Source organism: Heteronotia binoei, chromosome 12 (assembly GCF_032191835.1).
Source record: "Heteronotia binoei isolate CCM8104 ecotype False Entrance Well chromosome 12, APGP_CSIRO_Hbin_v1, whole genome shotgun sequence".
Lineage (NCBI taxonomy): Eukaryota > Metazoa > Chordata > Lepidosauria > Squamata > Gekkonidae > Heteronotia > Heteronotia binoei.
The window spans coordinates 50,957,876-50,984,134 of NC_083234.1; positions in this window are offsets into that span (position 1 = coordinate 50,957,876).

The following is a 26,259-nucleotide window of genomic DNA, read 5'->3' on the forward strand; positions in this document are numbered from 1 at the left end:
ATCCTACTGCTCATTGTCCCCAAGTCCAGTCCTACAGGCTCCAATGAACCAGGGGGTTGAGACCGAGGTGGGCTCCTTGATTCAGCTTCCCCCCCCCAAAAAAAATCTCCCGATTCAGGCACCCTCAACAAGTGTCCCAAAGGCAGAAAGGGAAATAGGGAAAAGGTACTTACCCCAGTTTGATGTAGTGGTTAAGTGTGCAGACTCTTATCTAGGAGAACTGGGTTTGATTCCCCACTCCTCCACTTGCAGCTGCTAGAATGGCCTTGGGTCAGCCATAGCTCTCACAGAGCTATCCTTGAAAGGGCAGCTTCTGTGAGAGCTCTCTCAGCCCCACCTACCTCACAGGGTGTCTGTTGTGGGAGGATAAGATAAAGGAGATTGTAAATTGCTCTGAGACGCTGATTCAGCGAGAAGGGTGGGGTATAAGTCTATGGTCTTCTTTTTCTTCTTCCATTCATGAAGGGTTGCTGTTAATCCAAATGGCCAACACACATCTGCTGGAATCCCAGGCCCCACACTGGATGTCAATTGTTGTCTCAAGTACATTCCAAAGTTATATATGATGTTATCTATGGTTTCCCCTCCAATGTACTTTCTAATTCACTCTTTGCGCCACTCTCCATCCAACCCCTTCCACACAGAAACACTCCCAGCTTCCAGCCACAAATACCCACCTGCTTCTGCCAGCCAACTGCTGACAGCTTCCATCAGCCAAGGACATCATTTAGCTTCAGGTTATGGAACTCCACCAGAACTGAAGTTGCGAGTCATCTCCACCAAGACTGTGAGACAGCACACTTTCGCAGGAGAATGTGCTGCCAGTACAAAAATACTCTTTCCTCCAATGTTCTTCAGCTCTTACACAAACATTTGTCACATTTTGTATCCTTTGTTTCTGAAATACTGACCTCCTTTCAACATTATCTGCTTCATCTTATCTGACTCAGGTATGTACCAGCAGCACTGGAGTCTTGGATAACCTCTGGGAATGCTCTTCCATTTGATGGGAAACAATTTCACAGGAACAGTCAATCCCACACTTCATTAATGTGTTCATCTGCATCATCATGAGCTAGGTTTCATCCAAGGATCAGACAGCAACCCAGTGTGCAACAAATGTCCCATACATGGAGCAAGAGGGCTTATTCAGATCACAGGTTTCATTCAAGCAATAGATCCACGATCATACTCTAATGCCAGGCAAAAGCAACCAAGCCTAGCATTTGGCATGTCATTCATCTTGCTCTGCTGAAGTGTAGGACAACATGTGGATTACACGGTCTCTTTGCCAGTCTCTCTCTGCATGTTTAACATCTGGCACAATGCTTGTAGGCAGATGTTTCTGATGTACAGATGTCCTCCCATGGTGCACTGGTGGGTAAGAGATTATAAACTCATCATGGAGAATACAAGGAAGGGGGATTTTCAGGGGCAAATACTGTGAACAAGCTTCAGACCATTAACCCCATAGCTCAGAATGGCATATAACCATATATTAAGGGAACAGCTCTCATTCTAGAAAAGCAAAAAGCCCCACACCATGAGACCTTCCCAGATCAATAGGTGTTTGGGGTGACAGCTAATGAGCTAATCATTCTCCTCCCCGAGATGTTAAATGAGCAAAGAAGGCCAAGGGATCAATGCATGGTGAAGGAAACGCAGCTGTGCCTTGGCAGCTTTTACAGGAAACACTTGTCTGGGTGTTTATGGACCTCTGGTAATTGCCAATTAATTTCACTCAAGCAACTATAAAGCAGGGGCAGGAAATCACTACGTTCAGCAAAGACCTGGGCAGGAGACCCAGTGCCAAGGTGACATGGACAAGGTTGTGCCTGCAGTTTGTTGAAAATGAAACCTTATTTAAATTTGGGGAAGCTGGGGGGACAAACTTTTACCCTTCCCAATGTGAGGTTCAAATAAGGCTTCTTTGCACTGGAGTTTTTGATCTGAGATGTGCTATCCACAAACTCGTGTTATATGGTGTCTTCCACACCTTGGAATGCCCATCAAAATGTAAAGTCTGTACTTTGGCGCAGTTTGATAGCTGCTGCCAGTCAAGAGTGAAGGTGGGGCTTGCTAGCCCATGGGCACTTCTGTAAAACATATAATTTTAATATATAAAACCTGGCTTAGGCTCAAAGTTACCTTGCAAACCCTTCAGTTTCCAGCTTCCTGAGGAAAGCCTTGTTTCTGCTTCACAAACCCAAACCACCAGCAGCAGCAGAAGAGATTGAATTTATATCCTGCCCTTCAGGGCTTTTTTTTTTTTTTTGTAAAAAAAGCCCAACAGGAACTCTTTGTGTATTAGGCCACAGCCCCCACCCCAAGCCAGCTGGGACTGTGTTCCTGCTTTTTTTAAAAAAAAAAAAAAAGCTCCACTACCTTTACTTCCTGAAGGAGTCTCAGAGTGGTTTACAATCTCCTTCCCCTTCCCACAACAGACACCCTGTGAGGTAGGTGGAGCTGAAAGAGCTCTGACAGAAACTGCTCTTGAGGGGAACAACTCTGTGAGAACTTGTAAGTGACTCACGGTCAAATCAGCAGGTCCATGTGGAGAAGTGGGGAATCAAACTCAGTTCTCCCAGATAAGAGTCTACACCAAACTGGTTGTCTTGCACCTTTGTGCAAGAGATTTACAGAACCATGGTTCGTAAGTAGCCATGCTGGTCCATAGAAAAATTCCACAGACAACAGCTATATGGAAAGTGCCATCACGTTGCAGCTGATTTATGGTGACCCCTCATGGGGTTTTAAAGGCAAGAGATGTTCAGAGGCGGTTTGCCATTGCCTGCCTCTGCATAACAACCCTAGACTTCCTTGGTAGTCTTCCATCTAAGTACTAACCAGGGCTGACCCTCTTAGCTACCAGAGTCTGGTGAGATCAGGCTAGCCTGGGCCATCCAGGTCAGGGTGAGAGCCATATTACCCTTTTTTATTAGGACTAATCATACTTTTTTATTAGGACTAATAAAATACCACAACATAACAATCTTTCAAGCTCCCCAGAATTCTTCATAAAGCTTCAGCATCACAACAAAAATGGAGGGAAAAAATGATGCTTCAGGGCATGATAGAAATGCCTCCTACTCTGCAAGCAGAAGGGTCTTCAAATCTATTACAGTGTGAATTGCGGCCTTAATTGGATTAGATGGTGCTGAGTACAAAACAGGTTCAAAATAGATCAAAAATTACGGGAGGAAAGAACCCCCCTCCCCCCAAAAAGTCACTCTTCCATTAAGAAAATAAAGTTGTCTCCTCCTATGCTGATCAGATCCCTTGTAAGGAATAAGAACATATCTGATGTAATGGGGAATGGAAGGTCATCCAGCCTGCCTTCTCCTGGGTATGACACCATAGATCAGTGGTACACATATTTCCCATTTCCTGGCTTGGTGTCTGCATGAGTGCCAACTGAAGATGATTGATCACCTGCTGGTTCAGGCCATGGTCTGTTTGCCAGTTGCAATGAACTTACCGAACACTCAGCAGACTGACCAATGGGTTCTCAAACAGTTCAGACAGGTCGGATTGTGCCAAAGAGCTAATTGTGCATGCCTGGTCTCATTTACTCTCCCCACAGATTTCATCTCTCCCCTCCTGTCCCCTTCCTCTGCTGACACCCTCTCTCCTGCCATTCTCCACATGCTTAAATGTTAAGAAAAACCTTTCCTGGAAATTCTGAAGGTCAAAATGAGGGAGGTACCAGGACAATTGCCTGTGCAGTGAAGTAGCATCCATCCTGGTGCTGCCTCCTCTTTTTCTACAGGTCTCATATGCTGTTGGCAGTAGTTGTATTTTGGGGATGAGTTTGGAGGAGGTACACATGATGCTATGATCTCATTCAGTGGATGTCCTCCCACATTTGGTGACACAGCTAACAGTGAGACAGAAGGACAGAAACTCCCATCCAAGTCTGATGTGGGTGAGAAGCTCCATTGCTGCAAGGGGAGGGGGCTTTCCTGTGAATAGCAACATAAGCTATTGTAGACAGTTTGCAACTATGACTGGATCTTCCTCCTTTGGTCTTCTTCCCTCAGTCTTCTGCATCTTGAGTTTGGCTTTCTGGTCCAACAGCAGTGAGCAAGATTGCGACAGTCGATTCTTTTTAAGAATCCCTACCACCTCATTGTTGGTTGCCATAAGTAGAATGCAGGGATTTTTTAAAATCCTTGTTGTTTTCCCTTTGAATTGGTTCATTTGTTGCTCAAAAGAACAACTTCAAGGGAAAATTGTGTGACCTGCCCATGCATGGCCTGCCCACATCATTCACAGTCACAAAGGTGACTTGCAGTTTTCTTGTTCAGTGTTTCTGAGTCTGCACCAGCATGATAAATGCCGCTGACAATGCAGTACCAAAAGCCATGCATACACTGTTGGCCATTTAAATTATGCATCCTGGCTGTGCGGGTGCACAGAGGGAGTGAACTGCAAGTGATCTGTGCTCAAAAAGCAGGTTAATGATCTGACCATGACTGTGAGAGGTATGTGCCTTCCACAGTGATCAAGAAAGTAGTATACAAAAGCTAAAAAAAAAAAAAATCTTCAGTATGTAAGATGCAACTGTAGATTTTTTCCCCAAGTTACCCACAATTCTGCAGCAGGTGAAGCAACCCAGGACTTTTTTTGTAGAAAAAGCCCAGCAGGAACTCATTTGCACCCCCTGAAACCAAGCCAGCCAGAACTGTGTTCCTGTGCATCCCAGCTCAAAAAAAGCCCTGAAGCAACCTATGCACAGAAGATTCATAAGCAGCTACTGAGCAAAGATTCTCGATGTGGTCTTGCATTTGACAATCAAGCAAAACAGAGAGGCAGGTCAATCAGAGGTTCAATTTGCATATGAATTATTAGTTTTGTCACAGTAAGTTTGACTGCTAATCTTGTTTGTGTTGAAGTTCCCCGCATGCCTAGTGCCACTGCATGTGTGGCAAGGGGTCCGGTGGGAAACAGGACTATCTGAAGTCTGATGGCAACCCCACTGTACATGGGTGTGACACCCAAATGGGGAAGAATGGTATCACATGGCTGCTGATAGAATGAGACCTAGAACTAAAATTAATCTGCTGCTTAAACACATTTATAATTATAGCAACTAATTAAAAAAAAAAACTGCTATCTTTTAAGAAAGCAACTGGTTCCAAGAGTGTAAGAGGAAGGAAAAGATGTGAAGTTATATTGGTGGGGAAAAGAGAAGAGCCTGCATGCTTTCAGGAAAGAAACTTCTTTCTCAGGTCTTTTTAATTAGCACCTTGTAGCCAGCATTTCAGCAAGCCATTGTCATGCCTCATCTTCAGAACAGGTAATGTAAAACAATGTGGATGATGTGGCTTTACACCGTGGATGATGTTAGCAGCAGCTCCGCAACCAGAAGGAGCCCCTGCTGAGCTTCCCCCCTCCCCACACCAGCCAGGTTCTCCCTCTTGCTCTCCAGCCCTGAGACAACATGAGCCAATCAAAAGTGTCAGGCAGAAAGGAGAAGAGGAAAAGCAGGCCTCCCCAATTATACAATTCTGGGAGTGGAGTCCTCTGTACGGCTTCATGCGTTCAGTTTGACTGACATAAATCCTGGTGCCGAGCAGGGGAATTGTCATTTAGCACCTCTAATACTTCCTGAGTAATGTTATTACGGCCCCCGTCCAGCCACTAATGTGGTTTAGAACTGCACTATGGCGGCGCCCAAAATTCGGCTGCCGCCCAGAGACTATGTGGTAAAGAACTAGATGCTTAATCTGAGCAGACAGCCAGGGGCAGAGGAGCTGCATGCTGGGAAGAAACAGCCACGGAGCACTGGCAAGATAGACCCTGCTAGTTCACACTCATGGCTGGTCCCTGGAGGATCAATCAGATGTCCCAAAACGCATCTCCCAAAGTGTGAACATTAATGCTACTCTCGCTAGTGCATCAATTCTCTCCCCCCACCAGCCTTTTTACACAATTAAGAGCCTCTCAGCAGCTGTTTCATGTGATAGCAAAATGCAGCCTTCCTATCCTGAAACAGTATATTTTTGATTCCCGGACACTTGTAATGAATAGAAAAGGCCATAGGATCAACTGCATGTCCTGCTTCAGAATTCCCAGAGGCATCTGGCTGCCTGCTGTTGTAAACAGAATACTGGATCCAACATCCAGTCCAGGCAGGCAGGCCTTTTCAGTTGTGCAAACCTCCTAGGCAGCAACCTTCCTCTCCCTCCTATGTTTATTTGTCATTAGGGATAACATTTACATGGATTGGTTGTATTTCACTCCATTTTAGGGCCACTGATTAGCTCCAAAACAGTCTTAAAATAACAAAAGACAAGTGGGAAAAACAGTTCTACCTTCTTTTACAAGGTACTTTTGGAGATTTTCAGTAACATTTCAAACCAGGCATGGGAGAAGGGAGCCTAGTTGCTTCCTCTTCTGCTTCTGGCTTACTGTTGTCTCTCTGGAATCAGAACTCTTGGATCTAGCTTGCTGCTGTTTCTCAAGCAAGATGCTCTGTCTCTAACAGCCCCCTGACACCCCTGTAAGACTGGTATGATAAAGCTTGGGACATTGGCTCTATGTCTGAGTTGGTATTTGGTAAATAAATGTTATGTATTTCTCCCTGAAATTAAACATTTTGTGGCAATGCCCAACCCCATGTTTTCCGCATTCACCTTTGTAATCAGTTGCATCAAGTAGAATGATAATGAAAAAGAATAACTTCATTGGGATTCAATTATTCAGGAGGATTTCTCAAGATGTATCATGTCCTTCAACTTGTTTCTAGGGTTACCATCCTCCAGGTGGGGCCTGGAATTTTCCTAGAATTATGTCCAGATGATAGAGGTAGTTCCTCTGGAGGAAATGGCAGCTTCAGAGAGTGGACATTATGAGATCACATCACCACTGACCTCCCCCACCCAACTGTGTCCCCCCAAATCACTGCCTCTGAATCTTCAGGAATTTGTCAAGCTGTTGGCAACCCCATTTGATCAGGGAATTCTTGCTTCGCCAGCCACATGCACAATAGCAGAGCAGCTACAGTGTCAGAGTGCTGGGGGGAGGGGGCTAGCCACAAAGCTCTTAGCTTTGATCGTGCCTCTGTTTCTCTAGCGCCACAGCTCTTGGCTGCTGCCAGAGCTGTGGTTAAACCTATGTTTTGATTAGCAGAGCTCTAAAATGCATTATAATCAGTGTAACATGATAATAGTGGTAACTCCCTAATCAGGTTAAGTTCCTCATCTGCTGCTGCCCAGCATTTCATTTTCAGGTTCCTGTTTTGTTTCTGATGATCCCTTTACCAGCTGCAGGCTGCTACCAGCCTCCAGGGGTGCCTCAAGTACCAGGAAAAGCCTCCTCCTGGTCTTGGGCCAGAAGCAGACAACCCCCACAAAGGAATCACTGACATCTGGTGGCCCAGGAATAGCTCTAGTGATCCTAGATAGATAAATGCTGACTGCTGTCTGGAATAGGACTCTACCAGACTGATTCAAGAAAACTGAAGGAGGCTCCAAGCAATTCCACTGACTATATTAATGCAAGCCTCTCAAATGAGACAGGGGAAATCTGTGCTATTTTGCCTCAGCACCTTTCTTGCTTGCCTTCTCTAGAATATGTCCATACACAAATTGTCCAGATCACTCATGTCTTCCCTGGTCCTGAATTCTCTGGAACTGCCACACCTCTGCAAGTCTTTTGTCCATTCAGTCATCAGCTAGAACATAGATAGGTGGCTGGTGAACCAATAACGCTGTTCTGACTTCTGGGAGACTGACCATTCTGATGAAAAGTCAGGACTCAGGGTTGACTGGCTGTTGTTTCCTTAATTTATTTATTTATTATTTATTACTTCCCATTTATATCCCGCCCTCTCCACAAGCGGACTCAGGGCGGCTTACAACATTATAAAAACAATCAATCCAATAAAACATATAAACCATAATTTACATATATTAACTTTAAAACCATTCTATAGCGCTATTTCAGTCCAGTATAGGTGGTATTGACTTCTCGACTATGATCGCCAGCATTCTGTAGGATGTCCGGTGGCAGCCCTTTCTCAATCAAACCGCAAAAGCCTGTTTAATGGGGAAGACACTACAAGTTTCCAGCACTCTCTCATCCAAAGGATGTGAATCCTGTTCACACACACAGCTGTTCACATAACAGTTTGGGGCAGTAAAATGTGGGGGTGATATTAGCGATCAGAGAAATGGGCCCTAGGTGTGGTCCCATCCCAATCTTCAGGGATTTCTCAACAAACTGGAGTGAGAGTTGTATTTGGCCAGAGATTCTTGGAGCAAGCCAATTCTCAGCAGCGCCAGCAGCATGTCATGGATTCACCTTGGACTCAGCTGGTGGCTGTCAGGTCTGGAAGGCAATGATAGGAATAAGCCATGCTTAGGCTGATTCCGCACTCACCTTGGTCTGGGGCAGGCTTCCATTTCCGCATGGAGCAAGCTGGCAATTTCACACCAGTTGCTTCCCGCTGCCATTTTGCGTGGGGCAAACCCACGATTTGTGTAAATCTGTTTTTCAGGTTTACACTGCAGTGGGGCAAATTGCGGGTTTGCCCCGCACAAAATGGTGGCGCGGAGCAAGTGGTGCGAAATCACCAGCTTGATCTGCACAGAAATGGAAGCCTGCCCTGGACCAAGGTGAGTGCGGAATCAGCCTGCACTGCGGCCCCAGAAGTGCTGCCAGGGTCTTGGTTGCTTGGCTGGAGATATGGCTCCAGGTACCAAGCAAAAATGGTCTGGTGCAGTGTTCCCTCTAAGATGAGTTAGTGTGAGCTAGCTCACCATTCTTTAGCCTTGGCCTCACACATTTTTGTCTTAGCTCAGGAAAAATGGCCCCAGAGCAAACTAATTTCTGCAGTGGTTCACAAATTTAATGCCAGTAGCTCACCAAGTAGAATTTTTGCTCATAAGACTCCACAGCTTAGAGGGAGCATAGGTCAGGTGTCCTGTTATTGGCACATGTGCTGAGGCTTACCCCTATGCTATGCTTCCTTTTCAAGCCAAGTCTTAAAGGCTGGCTTCAGACAGATTATTTGCCCTGCATTCAATGTTATTAAGAAAGTTTTTAGTCTTCCCCATCCCCCCCACTTTCCTACAGCATTGTGGTGCATTTGTGCACCTTCCAGGGCTTTCCCAGTTTTCTCTGCAGTCTTTCTCAAACCTACTTTGCTGTGACTTTTTGGGAAAGATCATAGTAAAGCCCAGAGGTTTTTGTATTGTTTCATTTTGTTTTAATCAGCAACTGAATATGATTATATTAAGATTCTGGGTCTCCAGAGAGGCTACTCATGTTCTACCCACTTACAACCTGCAAAACATTTGTTTCCTGATGGGACAGCTGCTGCAGTTTAAACATCCCCTGCACAGCCCCAAGCTCAGAGGAAGTGATGAAATACAGGCAATCCCATCTACCCTGTAGCTTTGCTCAGGTAGGATTTTCACTCCTACCTACTCAACTAAATGCCCACAAATGTCCATGCCTTTCCTTCCCCTTCTGATTTCCCCATTGCTTATCACCTCTTTTTTCTTTCTTTTCCTCTCCTCATACAGGCAGCTGAAACCTGACCCTGCGCATTTGTACTTAGACTTAAATCACACCAACTTCAGTATGGGTAAGTGTGCAAAAAAAATTACAGGCTTAATTTCATGTCTCTACTGATTCTGCATGTTTCTCTCATTTTCCTCTCCATCCACCACCACCCCCAACCCCAAAATGATTGAGTGTATCCTCTGGTCTTTCTTGAAGGCCAGAAATTCTGCACTGCAGCTGAAGACTGTTTAAATATTTGTGCAGTGCTTAGTTTCTGAAATAAGGTTGCCAAGTCCAATTCAAGAAATATCTGGGGACTTTGGGGGTGGAGCCAGGAGACACTGGGGTGGAGCCAGGAGTAATGTTGTGACAAGCATAATTGAACTCCAAAGGCAGTTCTGGCCATCACATTTAAAGGGATCACACACCTTTTAAATGCCTCTCCCCCACTGGAAATAATGAAGGATAGGGGCACCTACTTTGGGGGCTCATAGAATTGGACCCCCTGGTCCAATCTTTTTGAAACTTGGAGGGTATTTTGAGGAGAGGCGCTAGATGCGGTGCTGCAAATTTTGTGCTCTACCTCAAAAAACAATTCCCCAGATACCCGTGGATCAATTCTCTATTATGCTCTATGGGAATTGGTCTCCGTAGGGAATAATGGAGTGCCCAGCAGACATTTCCCCCCCTTGCTTTCTGATGACCCTGAAGTGAGGGGAGGGCCTTCAAATTGGGGGGTCTCCAGCCCCCACCTGGGGATTGGCAACCATATTCTGAAATTAAAAGGTGCTAGGCCTTGAACTTGCATTTTCTACATGGAAATCTTTCTCCTACATGAGAAAACTGGACATTCTCCTGGATGGCAACAAGTTCTAGAGCTGACATTGAATTCTGTGTCAGCTTGTAGTTGCTATTCGGGTTGCCAATTCTGACTCTGGAAACATCTGGGACTTCGGGGGTGGAGCCAGGAGACTTTGGGGGGGGGGGAGCCAGGAGCAAGGTTGTGACAAGCACGATTGAACTCTGAAGGCAGTTCTGGTCATCACAGCCACCTTGAGTCTGTATGGAATGGGCAGGATATAAATATAAAGTAAATAAATAAATAAAAAATGTAAAGGGACCACATTTCTTTTAAATGCCTTCCCTCAATTGGAAATAATGGAGGATAGGGGCACCATCTTTTGGGACTCATAGAATTGGAACCCCTGGTCAAATCTTTTTGAAACTTGTGGGGTGTTTTGAGGAGAAGCACTAGATGCTATGCTGAAAAATTGGTGCCTCTACCTAAAACAAAACCCAGCCCTCCAGAGCCCCAGTTACCTGTGGATCAATTCTCCATTGTACCTTATGTCTTCACAGGGTATAATGAAGAGCTCAATGGACATTTCCCTCCCTGCCCCACTTTCTGATAACCCTGACGTTGGGGAGGGCCTCCAAACTAGGGGATCCCCTGCCCCTAGCTGGGGATTGACAACCCTGGTTTCTATAGTGGGGCAACAGATTGGTCCTCACATTCAAAGGTCAATGGCACAATCTACATTCAGGGATAAAATAATGTTGGAGTGTGAGACTCAGTTTGTATGTATGGGGGGGGAGGGTTTGGGGGGCAGGTGTTTCTTCCTACCCTTCCTATTTAAACAAGAATGCAGAAGCTCTCATATACATGACCCTGAGCCCTGTGAAACAAAGGTGGGGTTAAATGTGAGGAATGAAATGGAAAAAAATATGTATGGTGCCTCAAAAACATGGATTTGTTTATCTTTATGTGACCATTCACAATATTGGTGTTAACACACTTTCCTGCCTGGTGTGAAGCTCATTTTAACACTTGTGGCGAGTGAGAAATGTATTTTCTCTGTTGGTCCTGGTTAATATAATTAAAGCTACTGACAAATTCTGATTCTGCCATTATTTATGTTACAGTAAATCAGTTAGCATAAAGTGCCACAAAACCCCCTTTTTTATTTATAAAGAAAACCCTTGTTCCAGATGACTCCAGTCAGGCCTGATTCAGATATAAACATGCAGTTAAGAAGCCTTAGGCAACTAGATAGATTTCCTATATCAGATCATTAAACTCCTGGCACGAGGTACACCACAACAATATTTTTGGTTTGGTTTGTGCATAGTATACAAGTAAAAAATATAATGGGAGAATCCTTGTTTTCATTCCATCTTTACATCTTTAACATCAACTGACTTTAAAGAATAGGATAATGTCATCTATTGATTCTATGTAGATAACTGAAGAAGAACAATTACTCGAGCCCATTAATTATTTCTTACCAAAAGTAAGTAGGTCACGAGCAAACAGCCCCTTCTAAGAAAGAGCTGTTAATCAATACACACTCCTATATGTATAGGTTTTCAAAATCACCTTCCTGTAATAAAGCACTGTCCCAACTGGTAAGGCTCACAGTCTTGGCTAACTAATTATAATTTCAAACATCATATGAAGTTAATGATACTTGTATCTTATAAAAATATACAGATGCTAACGCATTCTCACCATTTTTAATCATAACCAAGAATATCAAAAAGATATTTCATTTTTTTCATACCTATTAATATTGAACTCCCCCTCTCCAGCTAAACAATCCCATCTTTGAATTATATATTCACCTTCGTATTTAATGGAACAGCCTTGCCATTCGCAGGTAATTTTTGCGCCTGGGTCACAATTAAGGCTTCCAGGTCCCTCTCGCCAGTAGTCCTACTCTCTTTGCCACTGTTCACTGGGCCACTGGAGGGAAAATGGGAGGGGGGGAGAGCCAATTGGCATCATGCTGACATGATGATGTCACCATCAGCACAAAATTGTACCTTGTTTGGAATTAGAAGATGCCTTGAATCAGCCCCAGACAACTTATTGTATGGAACTGCGACAGAGAGAACACAAAACCAATGTCAACTACAATGTAATTTCACCAGATCTTGAGATGATCCAACACCAAGTGACATCTGAGGAGCCACACAAAACCAATAAGCTCATCTTCACTTTGCCTATAAATATCAGAGGAGGAATCTGAGGAGAGAGGAGAGTTTGTTTAGTGAAAGACTGAGGAAGAAAACTGAGAGCACAGGAAGGCTTAGCACTTTCCAAGCTCCTTGAAGTTAATAGGCTTAGAAGGGTGTAGATCAGGGGTGTCAAACTCATTTGTTATGAGGGACAGATCTGACATAAATGAGACCTTGTCCAACCAAGCCATGTGTGTCATAAAATGTAATGCCAGGTAGTGGAGATATAAACTTTATAAAGGACACAGACAAACACAAAGATTTTCTTTTAGAAAAACTTAAAACATGTTTAAAAGATTAGCACTCTTGCAATATTTTATTTAACAGTTTCTGATAACTGACACCTCTTGCTCTGAATTGTTGCATCAAAAACTGGAGACAATGCCTGTGCTGTAGCAATCTTCAGTATGCTGTTCAGGCGTTGTTCAGCTGTGCATCTGTAAGTTGCAAACCTACTTTTGATTTACAGACATTCATTACAGAAATCTCATGGGCAATGTTTTGAGCCTAAGACCCAGGGGAAAACATGGAATGGCTGGGCATTGTGAGCTTTTGTACATAAGTTCCTTCTTGCGCTGGTCATAACATGTGAAGGCATCATGACACAGAATGAGGGCTATGTGTTAGTCTACAAAACTATAGTCTTCTCCAGAGAAATAACTACAAGTTCTTTGAAGCAGTGCAAAAATAGAGAGACGGCAATGTATAGTGGTCAATATCAGCCTACTTATAAGAGAAGTCTAGGTTAAAATTCCCAGACTGCAAAGGAAATGTGTTGTGTGAACTTGGTCTTGACACACACTCTCAGCCTAATCCACCTCATTGGTTTGTTGTTGTTCCTCATCTAAATAGTTCATATTGCTTTTCTACTGAGAAAGACTGGATCATGAAGGCATGAATACAGAGAAAAGTGAGAGCCTTGGCATAACAAGCCAACAAAACACACACACACACACTCTGATAGGCCTGATAAGACTCCCCTGGGGGCCTCATCCAGCCCCTGGGCCACATGTTTGACACCTCTGGTGTAAATCTACTTAGGATGGCAATGTGGAAAATGAGATAAATACATCCAGAGGGGGGTTGCATATGAGCAGAGATAGCCCACCAACCTGCAGCAGCTAAACAACTTACAAGCAAGAGACTGACTAAAAAAAGAGATACTTACAGATGCATTCAGCCCCAAATCTGAGGGCCATTGTCCATCTGGTCTCAGCTCAGAGAATAGCTTTGTCTGAGAGTGAATCTGTTAATTGTATTGATCTTCTTTTATATCACCTCTGTTATCCTATCAGAATGACCTCTCTGGACAGTGCTGCTGAGGAAGGGACTAAAGAAAAAAAACTCCAGGGTTTCTGATCATCCTGGAGGATCACAGAGCCGGCCAAGTTATATATTTGCTTTTCTGTATGGGATGGATCCTGGTAGCATGGTAGAGACTAAGATTTGTGGGGGTGAGACTGAAGTGATGAAGAAAGCTTCATTTTCTGGAGCAGAAAGGAAAGCTTTAACCTTTGAGGAACTTGTAGCAACTGCTCTAGTTCAAACTGTTGTCTGGAAATACTTTTCTATGCAGCTGAATTTACTGACTATTGAACATATGAACATATGAAGCTGCCTTACACTGAATCAGACCCTTGGTCCATCAAAGTCAGTATTGTCTTCTCAGACTGGCAGCGGCTCTCCAGGGTCTCAAGCTGAGGTTTTTCACACCTATTTGCCTGGACCCTTTTTTGGAGATGCCAGGGATTGAACCTGGGACCTTCTGCTTCCCAAGCAGATGCTCTACCACGAGCCACCTATTGTTTTTTACTGCTGATAATTTTATTGTCTGGAATCCTTTGGACTGTTTTTAATTGTTTTAAATTAACTAGATTATTTATTGTTTTATCTTTGTTAGCTGCCTTGGACAAGATTTTGGAGAAGCAGCTCAAAAAGACAGACTCTAGAACTCCAACGTTACCTCAGATCTGGTCGTCTGAGATATTGATGGCCTGATCTCCCCTCAACTGAGGCAGCCTTTGTCCCTCTTACTGTTAGTCTGTTTCCACTAGCAGCAGACCTCACTTCATATTTTGCAGGCTTTATTTGCTGCACACCTGTTGAAAATCCAAAAATAAAATGTTCTTTTTTAAAAAGGAAAGTCTGCAACATACCAGACTTCAGCACTGACATGCCTGTCATACCCCAGGTCCATCACAGACATACTTACTGAGATTGTTCCGTTTGATGATGACAGAACACCATTCATGAGATCAAACATGGTTGCTGCATCACACTTTCTGTTTAAGTAGGAGGATCCATATGCTATCAAGTGGAGGCCCCAGTAATTTTGTACAAGGATCCAAAATAACTGACCTTTTTTTTGCGGGGTGGGGGGGAATAAAGATTTCCTGAGGTAAAGCTGAAATTCATCCAGCCAGGGAAAATCTGCTGGCTCCCTAATGATTGATTCTTGACTGTTGCCTTAAAAGTGCACAAACCCAGCTTACCTGGTGCCACATTTTGCAGTCTGGGCCAGGAGAGAAACAGGGAATACTTCCATCTGCTGCTGAGCTGGAAGCTTGTACCTGATGGCATTTCCTGCTGTTGTCATCACTTTAGGGACAGGAGCTGCACTGGCAGTGATGGTGATGTGGACATTTTGGCAGGCCCCTTGTGGACATTTAAACCACTATGGCCAGATGCTTCTTCCCATTTGAGGACTCCCTTAAGGGGTCTTGGGGGGTGGAGCCATTAGTGGCTTGCCCACCTCAGAGGCTGTTGTACAGTTTCACCACCAGGGGACAAGGGATCAACATCTCAGCAGCTGGTCCCATGTGGTCCCCACAACATTGCAGGTGGCTGGGAAGATGGGTTTCACCAGACAACATTTGGGTTGTTCGATGCTGGCTCCATCCCCATGCTGCACCAGTGCTTCTTGATTTGCTCCCAACAATGCCGTGGCCATTTTTTTCTTCCACAAAAATGTTTTGTTCTGTGTTTTCTTCCACACCTTTTCTCCATGGGCCCACAGTTACTAAAACCATTGAGTCGGATTCAGCCAGCTTTTTCAGTCACTGTCTCCTAATTCTCCTCTTTTCAACCTCGCTTGTTTTCCATGGGCTTTTGTTCATGCAGGTCCTGTGATCCCTGACATAGTCTTTTTGCTGGTCAAAGGAACTCCCTTTTCAGCAGTGGGAATGCTGGTTGACTCAAACCTATTGTTATTGGCTTTGATAAATATGTAACAGGATGGGGCAGAGCTAAGTAGCAAGACAAGGAGACATATTTTACTACAGACATCATTTTCTCTCTTGTAAGCCTGCCATTGAAGTCACGCACTTCATTAAACAATACTATCCAGGCATCTGCTACAACAGTGGTGGATCTCAGGCCAACAATAGAAGCTGTACACCATCAGAGAATTATCCATTGGAAATGCACTAGAATAAGTTTAAAAAATGCAATCTAGAAATGGATTGTTCATAATATTTGCTTTTTATTCTTAAGTGAAGAGGGTAAGAAGTGCTTGTCAAAACAGCTGAAGTAGTACACAGACTAGGTTCTTATAGACTTACAACAATTACTTCTGGGTTCTTCTCGCCCTATACTTAGCTTTTTACAGATGCCTGTCAAACAAAGGACCAGCTGTAGAGTGCAGTGAGGTACTACTGGCAATGAGACTGCTGTTTTTAAAAAAGAAGTTGATGCCAAATCTCCACTCATTGTTGGAATTCTCTATTCCGCCTACACACAGAAGAATCTCATTCAACCAATAAGTGAAGACTTGGCAACAACATCTTTTTAACATCAGAGGAAGTTTGATCTGATCTTGGTGTTAAGTTTCCTGGAATGAAAGGAATACATCTCTTTCGGTTTCCAGTCACAGCAGACAAAGTTAAAACATTCTTTTTCATCACTAGATAGTATTCTGGGTTCTGGAAGAAGTCGTCTTCTGCAGCATCATGAAAAAGAACTAATGAGCATCTCAATTAGCAGATCAGAAGTGCCAGACGCAAAAGACATTTCTAAGACAAATGCAAGGTGTTTGAGATGTTCATTAACAGAGTTGTGAAAAAAAAACAAAAGATTGAGATTTTGTGTATTTATTTAAAATATTAGATCTTCTGTTGTATAACTACATTCCAGGTGGTTCACAGTAAAAAATGATATAATAACAGCAATAAAACATCCAAAATAAAACAGCAACAGAGAGCAATAAAATACATCTGATTAAAACAGAATATGACCCTAGCATAAAAACAACATTAAAAGAATCTCTAAAACTGTAGCCTAAAAACAGTAACAGCCAGATGGTCATTAAAACCACCTGCAAGAGATCTAAAAGAAATATCTTTGAAACCTTACAGAATACAGATTTGTTGCCAGGTACATTTCTGTGGAGAGAGACAGTTTCCGAGTTTAGACACCATGCTCAAAAGGCCCCGATTCTACTCATCCATCTAGCTTCCAAACATGCCATGGAGATGAGGTTGCCAGGTGGTCCTGGGGATCTGGAATACAACCAATCTCCAGACTACAGAAATCAGTTCCCCTGCAGAAGATAGCTGCTTTGGAGGGTGGAATCTATGGCATTATTCCCCACTGAAGTCCTCTCCTCAAACTTTGACCTCCCCACCAGACTCTGCCTCCTAAATCTCCAGGAATGTTTCAAACCAGAGTCAGCAACCCTACACACAGATCAAGCCTCTAAACTCCACCACAAGAAACCACATACAAGAGAAGGAGGTATTTTGGGTACCTTGGTTCCAGGACAAAACCAGCACTTTGAACAGTGCCCAGAAGATATAGATGCAGTGCTTTGTAGAAAAGAGGTGTTTCATGAGCCCTGGAGACAGGCAGTGTTGATCTCCCCCTCCCTGCCTGACATCCCTGGGGTGGGAGACATGTAGTAGGAGAGAGGGAGAGGGAGAGGGAATCACCATGTATAATGAATGCAACAGAGCCCATTGTTGAGAAGAATTTTTAATAAGATAATCACAAATTGGCTTAATTAATAATTAACTGGTGATTAATTGTTAACCACAGAAGCCCATTTTCAATCCTTGTCAATGAGAGTTTCAGCACTGTGAATGGAGGCAAAGGAAGCCTTTTGATTCATTTTTCTTCTCCAGATAGCAGTTACAGCAGATCTCTGCACAGAACATTTTTACTAAGCTGAGCATAGCCCAGAAGCTACATATTGTAGCCTTTTAGGGGTCTGGCAGCAATCCTAAACAGAGTAGCTGCCAAGTGCAGGCTGAAAAAATCATGATGATTTGGCAGGGTGGAGCCTGGGAAGGGGAGGGATCTTAGCAGAGTATAATGCCATAGAGTTCACTCTCCAAAGCAGCCATTTTCTCCAGGGGAACTGATTTCTGTAGTCTGGAGATTGGTTGTAATTCCAGATCTCCAGGCTCTACCTGGAGATTGGCAACCCTATCTCCATGGCTTCATGTTCAGAAGCTAGGTGGATGAGCAGAGTCAGGGCCTTTCCATCTAAACCTGAAAACTGTCTCTCTTCTCTTCACAGAAGCTTACCTGGTGACAAATCTGTATTCTGGAGATCAGTTGGATTCTGGAAGATCTCCAGGCTACACCTGGAGGTTGGCAACCTTATGTTACACCCTTTTCAGTCTACTGAAGTTAATGACTTTAGAAGGGTAAATTGATAGGCAGATTATAAATTGTGCATTCTGAGCCTTCCTTCTAGCACGACATCTGCACAACACATACAGTCCTCTCTTTTGCAATCCTAACTGTCTTTTCAATATGACTTCCAACTCTGCACAGATCATTGTCTTGACCAGTCCTTCTGATTATCAGGATTCATGATGAACGTATATCTATGTGGACTGAACTAAGAATTATATAAGAGGTCTGTGATAAAATCTCCTGGCACCTTTTTTTGCCATGAAAAAGAGTCAGAGAACCCTGATATGGATTGAGACCATAGTGGTCTCTCCCCAAGGGAAGGGGTTAAATCTGTGCCATTTCCCCCAATCCTTGCCTGTTTTCTTTCCTTGTTGAGTCTAATTACAGACCAGTTTCAAGAGGGTTAATGGTGCAGCTGGAAGAGCCAACCCACCCACCCCCTACACACTACGCAGAGCTGTGGCCCTAATCTGGATTCCCCCTCCCAAACCTTCAAAGGAGATCCAATTCTGGGTCTTCAGAGCAATGTGTAGTTTGGCTGTGAGCAAATAACAGTTTTACATTTCATATGTATCACCTGACATCACATCAACACCACATTGCTCTTGTTCTCTCTTTTTGATCAAACTGACTGGTAAATACTAGACTTAAAACTGTTATTTTATGTACCCATCCTATAGGATAACTCGGAATCAGGACAGGCAGGTAATTAACATATATAGTCCCTGTTACTATAGAAACAGAATTGCTTACAAGAAGTACTGGGGTAGAGCATGTCCAAAACCAAAAGTCGCCTCCACTTCAATACTGGCTTCATCTAATGTCACCTCCCACAGGCGGCAAGATGGCGAGCCCTCTGCACAACTTTGTAAGAGACAGACATCCCATAAACTGAACACACAGACCTGTCATATATTGAGTCTCTGAGCTCAGCATTGAAGAAGAAGACATTGGATTTATATCCTGCCTTCTACTCCGAATCAGAGCCTCAGAGCGGCTCACAATCTCCTTTATCTTCCTCCCTCACAGCAGACACCCTGTGAAGTGGGTGGGGCTGAGGGGACTCTCACAGCAGCTGCCCTTCCAAGGACAACCTCTGCCAGAGCTATGGCTGACCCAAGGCCATTCCAGCAGGTGCAAGTGGAGGAGTGGGAAATCAAACCCAGTTCTCCCAGATAAGAGTCCGCATACTTAACCACTACACCAAACTGGCTCTCACCAATGCCAACTGGCAGTGGGTCTCCAATCTCAAGTAGATTTCCAAAGAGATTCTGCAACTGAAGATGCCAAAGACTGAACTTTCTGAGTTCTGGGCATAAGCATTGCCTCGGAACTATGTCCCCCCTCTCCTTTGTTGCCCTTTCACCACCTCTGGTGCTCAGACAGGCCTCAAGTGTTGTCCTGTTGACAAGTAATAGCATGACACAAGCAAGCCCATGCCTTACTGGTAGCTGAGGAATGATGCTCTGGGATGCTTTTATCCCACCTCTGAAACAGGCCCTTAGACTAGCAGCCTTGATTGTTAAACTGTCCACTGATTCATACAGAGGCTGGATTATTGTCTCTGCCTCCTTAATAGTCTCTGATATTTCATTACTTTTGTGACATCTACAGTGTATTGAGCTGATTTTTTTTCCAGTGAGCTTATCCAAAAGTCATTCCAAAAACTATGACTGAAAAGTAATAACTAATGAAGCATGTAACAGCTTCTAAAGCAGCAGTCCTCAGCATTTAGGCAGAGAGTAAAATCATTGGACTGAATGGGACTTTTTCTGAGTAAAGATGCATAAGATTGTGCTACACATGGCTCCCCAAACACATCCATGCACACACACCTCCTAGATTATTTTGTTCTGTGGCTTTTCTCAATTCTATTGCCTGCTTTCCCCGTTACGGAATCCTTTTGCGCATCCCACAAAAGGGTAGCCGGTAAGATATCCTTCTTGCCACTGGCAATTTTACACCTCTGCCTTTTAACAAACACTGATCTATCCTGAACACGTTTCTCTTTATGCCATGTTTCTTTAACGCAGGCTGGGTTTTTTTAAAAAGCCAACAAGTCAGTGCAGAGGATTCCATCACTGTCAATGTGTTTCTCGACACCATCAAAACAACCAACAGATTTGTGAAGCAGAAACATTTTCTTTGGCAGCAATGGACACAACAATCCAGCAGGAAGCTTCCCTGAAAAAGTCCCATTTGAATGAGTAGCTTATACCCAGCTCCTGTTCTATTCAATGGTAGGGATGGCCAAGAACTGAGAAAATGCAGTTCAGTTCAGTTTGTGGTTTGTGGTGTGCCACGAACTCTCATGAACTTTTAGAAGCCAAATGAACTGGTTCAGTTCATTAGGTTCATGGCACAATAGAACAACTCCCTGCCATGCTAGAGACACTAAACTTGCAGAGAATCTCCAGCTGACTCTCCTCTACCTGTCCTCCAAGTTAGGTGAGGCTTGAATGTACAGGGTCCAAAGCTACACACACACACCTAAAGAAGGTGCCCCCAGGAAAGTGCTTTCTGGGGAAATGACAAGTGCAGGTTCAGGACTTTATTGAATGGCCCCTGTGCAAGCTAGAGACATCAAACTTGCAGGAGATCTCTCCCTGATGCTCTTCTACATGTCCTCCAAGTTATGTGCAGATTGGACAGGAGGTCTGAGTTATGGCTTCCCAAAGAAGATACCCCCAGGAAAGTGCTTTCAGGGAAAATGTCAAGCACAGGTTCAAAAATACAAGTTACACACCAAACACAGGGAGCCTCACTCCGCAGCCCACTCCTCTACAATCTCTCCCCGGTTGCTTTAAAGTTTGGTAAACATTTTCATTGAGCAGAGACAGTCTGTCTGGACATGTATCCACTCATAAACTGCCACAAACCACTTGAAAGTTCACAGACCATGAACCAGCCAAAATCCATCATGAACATTAGTTCATGAGCCAGTTCATGCCCATCCTTATTCAACAGGGTTTGAGGAGAAGTCTTTTCTGCTATGCTGAGCCAGAGGGAAGCATTCACAGAAAGAACAGCAACATTTAAATAATTAAAAACCTGTCCCATGTAGGAAACAGTACGCAGCGTCACCTCTCCCACAGAACTCTGGAGTTTTATGAAAAGATGTGCAGATTCCTAGACTGACACTCTAATCACTGCACCACACTGGGCCAATCCCCTGGTCACACTTCTAGCCCTTGACCAAGGAGTGTCCCAGGCAAGGAGTGTCTTCAGTGCCCTCTCCAATTCTTCACCTTAAGAAAGGAAAAAGAAAAGCTGTGCAGATGAAGAAAGCAGAAGATGGCATTTGAGCACCTATTCCACATGGAATATTTGCATGGTCCAGGAGGGTCCACTTTGTCAGGCTCTGTGGCAGAACATGCCTGCTCTGACCTGCAGGCCCTGTTCCACCCTGTGTCTTGCGGGGGGGGGGGGGTCTCAGCATCTAGAGAGGTTTTTCTTCCACTCTCAAGTAGCTCACCACCACCACCTGACCTGTGTATGGAATTGCACACTGGGAGGGTCAGGACAACCAGTGTCCCTTCCAAGTTCTAAGACCTCGCCTCTGGGTCTCCCACTGCCCACTGCCTGGTCACCACAAGGATAGTTTACTGCCTTGTGCAACCCTAGAGGTATAGCCCCTTTCCAATTGCCTGCCTTCCCCACAGTATGCCTTTTAAAATAGTTTGTCTGAAACGGTGGAGGAACCACTCCCTGCATCAAAAGTTATAAAATATTTATTTTTTTAAAATGTTAAAAAGCATACCTTTAGCACAGTGCCAAACTGAACAAGGGATTCCAAAAGAAATCAGCAAAATGCAAATCCTGTCCCTCTCTCTATACATTACCTATCAGATGTTAAAGTATAGGGCAGGCTCTTTAGCTTTAAGAAGTTGCAGATCTCTATCTAGTTTCATTTATCTTGAGGCTCCCTTCAGCTGTCCAGACCAACCAGATGGTCAATGGCTGCCTTCCTTGTGGAGAGGTCTGTGTCCTCTCATGAACTCAGCACCCAAGGAACAGAGACCTCTTTCAGTTGCAAGGAGTTTGTATCATATCTGTTTCTCCACCCACAGTCCAGGTCAGGCTAGCAGAGAAGTGTTTCCTGATGCTTCTTCCAGGAGATTATCTGTGATTCTATCCCTCCAAACCTCTGTTCCCTGCTAGGAGGAAAGAGGAGAGCTGGACCCCACCCATTATCTCTCAATCTATTAGCATCTAAATGAAGGTGATCTGAGGTACATCTGGAAAGCAATGGCACAGACTTTTCTCCACCCCACACCTGTTCTCTGTCCAATGGAAAAAACTTTTAAAATGCACAGTGAGGGCTTTGCTCATTTCAGTCTTCCCAGGAGAAAAACTGTGTTTCTTCACAGACTCTCTAAACCAGGGGTGGCTGACGGTAGATCTCCAGATTTTTTTTGCCTACAACTCCCATCAGTCCCAGCCAGCATGGCCAATGGCTAGGGCTGATGGGAGTTGTAGGCAAAAAACATCTGGAGAGCTACCGTTGGCCACCCCTGCTCTAAACCAATGGGAATGCAGAAAAACCTCCAAGCAGTAAATTTCTCAGGTGAGCTATTCTCCTCTAGCTGCACACTGACTGCCATTCATGCACCTGGGAAGTGTGTGTCACTGATAAGTCTCAGGCAGGGAACAACTGATGGGCAGTCCACTGCCTCAAGACTGATTTTCTTCCTCCTGTGCTACCTACTGCCGCAACAGGGCCTTCAGGGCAGTGACTTCAGCTGTGGGGCATTGGGTGCTGTCTCAGATACCCTGTGGCCCACCCAGACAATTAGCTCCTTTTGTTGTAGGATACTTAGCAGAGTGCATAAAGTACAGCAGAAATAATGGATCACAGACCCATGCGCATTTAGCTTTTCATGAAAAAGTTTACTAAAAGAATTAGAGAAGGGTTACATGGGAAGAAAAACAATAATAGTCTAACTTAGCCTTCTAGTTCTAACTCCACCTTGTTTCTTTTTCTGTCTGTGTTCATCTTCTTTCTGTGTGAGAACAAAGGAGAGGAAGTTTCCCCCCAAACTACACCCCTGGTGTATGTGCATAATAGCATGAACCATCTACCAATACATTGATTAGTCAATAGTCAATCTTAAGGTCACCTTGTTAAGAATTACCTCCACCTTCTTGGCGGGAAGATTCTATTCAACATCTAATTGGTTCTCAGCTAACTAGCTGACAGTAACATTCAGACACTTCAGCTTAACCCTTTCATGACTGAAGGGATGACACTTGCAAAACTCAACACATTTCCAGACTCTGGACACTTTCCCAATCTCATCCAAAGCAAAGCAGAGATGATCTGGGCAGTGGGGGCAGGCAAGGCTGCAAGGGACTTGCCACTCTTCCAGGCAGGAAAGCTCTCTTTTGCAACTGTTCTCTGTGTTTCATGTGTCCCTAAGACACTGAAGCCTCCCTATCATCTTGGTTTTCCAGGCAAAATTCTGCTTTCATGGAGCAATTTTCAGGGTAATCTGGAAAGTGCTTGGTTAATACTGAGCTCCCTGGATTCATAGAGTATCAGAAATTAGCCTTGCATGTAGTCACTTAGATCCATAGAAATATCCAAACCAGGTCTTGAATTCAGCAGGAGCTCACAGGAGCACAGCTCCTGAACCTTTCTGACAGCCCTTCCTCCTCTCCCCCACCTACCTTGTCCATTGAATAGTAGGGGGAGCTGCATAACAATCCCTGGATTAGGAGAACAGGCAGCCAGCCAGCCACCAGGGGCTTTGCCATGCCCCCAGCAGCCCTCATTAACCCCTGGAGAAGCCCACACCACCCTTTCTCCACTTCTTATGTGATTCTGGGCATCGGGTGGCTTGCTGGCCTTTTGACTGGGGGGGTGAGCAAGGCCTGCTTGGGCTGGCTGGATTTCTAGCCAGCCCAAGCAGGCCTCACTCGCCCAGGGCTCTCCTTTCTTGCGTTGGGTTGCTTTTGGCTGGTGGGAGGGCGGCATATGCTAATGAGTTATGCTAATAAACTCCACAACCCATTTTTCTACAAAACTACCCCTGATCCAAACCAATGTCATTTATTAGTACCAAAGCAACATAAAACAATGTGCAAGGTGTTCAGCAGACTAGAGATTTGTTTAAGGAGGGGAGAAAAAAATGTGTTTCAGGTTCTGAGCTGAAGGTCTCATCTGCATCCAGGCAGATTTCAGTAGGTTAGGTGAAGCTGGTATCTGCTTGCATCATGTGCCTTCTGGGAAGAAGAAGGGGAAATGGCAGACTCCAATTAAGAACATGTTGATTAAATACCCGTCTAGCACCAGCAGCATACATGGTCCCTTTAAAAGCTGAGTGCAGACGAAAAATGCAATATTCATCATATTAACAAAACTGGAACACCTCAATTAACCTGAGCACCTTAATGTTTATTTGAATGAGAGTTGTTATCAATAATTCACACACACTCCCCTCCCCCTTCTCTTGCTACAAATAGGGTGGTGGGATGGAGATGCAAGGGAAGTATTTAGGGTACCTTTGCTTTTAGCAAAATAAAAGGAAGAAGACCAGTGGCACCTGAGAAACTAACAGGCTTTATTCCAGTGTAAGCCTCTAAGGTGCCATTGGATTCCTGTTTCATTTTGCTGCTAGTGAGCTTCTCATCTTTGCTTTGAGCTCTATGAGACCAATACATCACAGGGCTCATTCTCTCTGCAGCTGCCCTTAGTCCAAGAGGATGACTTTTGGAATGAGATTCAGATGCTTACTTGGGTAAATTCCTGCAGGCTTTCTGCACCCCATATCATCACATGTCCCTCCTTATGACAAATTCCCTTTCGGATGTCACCTTGCTCAGGTGCTAGCCTCCAGGTGGGGCCTGGAGGTCTCCCAGAATTATAGCTGCTCTCCAGATTACAGAGATCAGGTCCCCTGAAGGAAATGGCAGCTTTAGAAGGTGGACTCTATGAAATCACATCTCCACTGAGCTCCTTCCCCTCCTCATACCCTGCCACCCCTGGGCTCCACCCTAGAGCTGGCAACACTAGGTATCTTACACATCAGACTGACTGGTGAGAACAGATTGCTTAGGATGACAAAGGCCACCACATCCAGATGTGATCCTTGCCCATCACAGCTAATCCTTCTCCAGTTCATCAGGGTCTGCAAGACAGAGCTCTTCTGCCAGACTTCTGAATGAGGCAGCAGGCATCATTCATCCATCAGGCCCTTCCTGCCATATGGTTACTTCTACAAAAATGAGTCTCATTCATTTAGACTCAGTCCCTTCAGTAATGACAACTCCTTGGGACAATTTTTGTCTTACTGGATCATTTGTAATTAGTTTCTGGATGACATTGTTTTATTATAAAGTTGTGATTTTATATTATGATGGTTTTAAATACATTTAATGTATATTTATTATTTTATGGTTATGTTGTAACCTGCCTTGAGCCCATTCAATCAAATCAATCAGTCCTTCAGTCATTCTCAGTCATTTAGTCATCCAGCTTGTCTCCAGACTTACTGATACGTTCTGCTAGCCAAGATGCTTTTCTCTTGTGGAAGGAGCCTCTTCTAGCCAGGGGTGGACAAGGAGGAAAGAACAGACAAGAGAAAGGGCCCATCCCCAGTCCTCCATGTCCCTGCCACCTAAGGGATCAGGAAGGAGGAAAAGTCTGCACAGCCAGCCCAGAGCCTCAAGCTTTAGCTGGGCACATTGCTCACTGGACTGGTCAAGTGAGCAAAGTCAGAGGCATCGTTTGCCAGGTGGGATGAAGCATCTTCATTGCCCCAGCTGCTTCTCTTGCTACACTGGGCAAGCAAGGCTGGGTACATCCCTTGCTAGGCAAGGCCAGACTGAGTCAGTCCTTTGCCACACTGGACAAGCAAGCCTGCCCAGACCAGATGTGTCTGTCGCTGCACTGGCAGGGTGAGGCAGGGACAGACCCATTTTTTGCTGTGCCAGGTGGGACAAAGCCAGACCAGGTATCTCCATCCTTGTGGAACAACAGCAGCTTGTTGTTGTGGTGGAATACCCTTGCCCTTACCCTGGGGCTGGGGGAACCCCAGCAAGGGTCCCCTTCAGGCCATCAACCCACTGGAACTTTTCCTGGTGGTGTTA